The 2550-nt window shown below is 41.1% G+C and overlaps 1 non-coding gene across 1 annotated transcript; it reads right to left on the bottom strand.

Annotated features, from left to right (window-relative positions):
- Positions 1–259: 259 nt before the first annotated feature.
- Positions 260–332, bottom strand: Trnan-auu (transfer RNA asparagine (anticodon AUU)). The gene has a single exon. It is a non-coding gene; the product is annotated as a tRNA-Asn (tRNA).
- Between the last annotated feature and the right edge of the window lie 2218 nt (positions 333–2550).

The raw sequence follows: 2550 nt of genomic DNA, 5'->3' as shown, positions 1-2550 counted from the left end.
TATGGCTTGCCCCTGAGGCGGGGCCAAGACCAGAGCCCTTAAGACCTGAGATCCGGATGTGCCGGCTCTCTTGGTTCCTGGTAATCTTGGATGTTGGATGGTAGACTGAGCAAAGTTCTCCAGAGAACACCATTGGACTGCACTTCACCTCTCCTGGACACGGTAACCTATCCCTTTACTTGTTGTAAGTAAAACCCTCAAATAACCCCCCCCCCTTTTAACTACGTGGAGTTGCCTTAATACTTCCATCAATATCTGGTGCCCAACATGGGGCATGAACCCACGACCCTGAGATTAATAGTCTCATGCTCTACCAACTGAGCTAGCTGGGATATGTTAGTTTTGCAATTCACCACGTTGGGGTAAGACTGCCTAAAACTGGAGTGAAAGATGTTAAATGTGTACGTTGCTATCTTACCTTGATTTTTTAAGTAGTTCGGCTTTGAGGACATAGAAGATATGCATAGACTCAAGGTGGACTGGGAACGAATATATTTGATGAAAGATAAGATCTTATATTTTCTTAACAAGCTCACTTGAATGATTAACATGTTTTTTTTTATAGTGTGCATATACACTTGTATAATGAGAAGGGCAACTTTGTCTAATTGAAACAAGAGAAACAAGAGTTGGATTCTATGCTATGGATCTTGTCATAGCAGAACCTTATACTTAATAGGCCATAGACATAAAAACTGGAAACAAGCCAGGCGGTAGTGGTGCACGCCTTTAATCCCAGCACTTGGGAGGCAGAGGCAGGTGGATCTCTGTGAGTTCCAGGCCAGCCTGGGCTACCAAGTGAGTTCTAGGAGAGGCGCAAAGCTACACAGAGAAACCCTGTCTCGAAAAACAAAACAAACAAACAAAAAAAAAAAAACAAAAAACAACAACAACAACAAAAAACTGGAAACAATAGTAAGAGAATAACTAATACTTCACAAGTTTCCAAAGCCAGATGATGAACCCTGGTACATGTGTTTTAACTTGGAAAATTCTTTCAATGATTAGAATGGCTATGTTTTAGTAAAGAAAATCCACTTATTCTGTATGACTCAAGCATTACCTTGGAATGAAAGTATAAAGAATATTTTTTTAATTTAATTTAATTTTATTTTACAGTACAATTCAGTTCTACATATCAGCCATGGATTCCCTTGTTCTCCCCCTCCCCTTCTCCCCAGCCCATCCCCTATTCCCACCTCTCCCAGGGCAAAGCCTCCTCCGAGGACTGAGATCAACCTGGTAGACTCAGTCTAGGCAGGTCCAGTCCTTTCCTCCCAGGCGGAGCCAAGTGACCCCGCATAAGGCCCAGGTTTTAAACAGCCAACTCATGCAATGAGCACAGGACTCAGTCCCACTGCCTGGATGCCTCCCAAACAGTTCAAACCAATTAACTGTCTCACCCATTCAAAGGGCCTGATCCAATTGGGAGCCCCTCAGCCATTGGTTCATAGTTCATGTGTTTCCATTCGTTTGGCTATTTGTCCCTGTTCTTTATCCAACCTTGGTCTCAACAATTCTCACTCATATAATAAAGAATAATTTAAAGAATTAATTTTCTGGGCCAGAGATATGGTTCAGTGGTTATGAGCACCAGCTGCTCTTCCAGAGAACCCAGGCTCAAATCTAGCACCCAAGTGGCAGTTAACAACTGGCTATATTTCAGTTCCAGGAGATCCAAATCCTCCATGGGCATTGCACTCATACCATACACAGATATACATGCAGGCAAAACACTCATATGCATAAAAGTAAATTTAAAAAAAGAATAAATTTTCTAATAGTTCATTGGAAACTGTTTAGGTTAAACATGGAGCTTTGATATTGGAAAGGCATGGAGTTTACATAAAACTGACTTTAAAAGTACCCATTGATGGTCACAGCCTCTTCTTGGGGGCACAAACAAAATGGAAGTCCAGGTTCCTGCTCAGATGGGAAGGGCTGGGGGAGAGTGGCCTTAGTCTAGCATGTCATTCTAATTCCCTTTACCAATGACTGCTTCATGTTAACCGTGTGGCTAGCTATGGCCAATCAGAAGTAGACAAGTCAGTTTGAAATAATTTGGGATGATTTTGCTTTCTGACAAACGAAAGGCAGAAAGGGAATCCTGTTTCTTAGTTGCATTTAAATGATGATGTGAAAAGAAATAAAACTAAGGCTACTTAAAAGTAAGACAGCCATCCCACCACTGTGTGGTCCACAGTCGGCATCTGTGATCAACACTGGGGCCCTCATCAAACCTGAGTATCAATGCCTAATTATATGTGTTAGATCACCCCATTAACCATGCCTGATTAGATGTGTTAGATTATCATTATAAATATCTGATTAGATGTGTTAGATCATCTCATTACCAATATCTGATTACATGTGTTAGAACACCTCATTACCAAAGCCTGATTAGATGTATTAGATTATCACTACCAATACCTGATTAGATGTGTTCTTTTTTGAAAAAAAGAATTTATTTTAATTTGTGTGTGTGTGTGTGTATGCACCCACATGAATGCAGGTGCCCACAGAGCCTGGAAGAGGACATGAGATTTTCTG

Source organism: Peromyscus maniculatus, chromosome 15 (genome assembly GCF_049852395.1).
Source record: "Peromyscus maniculatus bairdii isolate BWxNUB_F1_BW_parent chromosome 15, HU_Pman_BW_mat_3.1, whole genome shotgun sequence".
Taxonomy (NCBI): Eukaryota; Metazoa; Chordata; class Mammalia; order Rodentia; family Cricetidae; genus Peromyscus; species Peromyscus maniculatus.
This window is presented reverse-complemented; position numbering and strand designations above follow the sequence as displayed.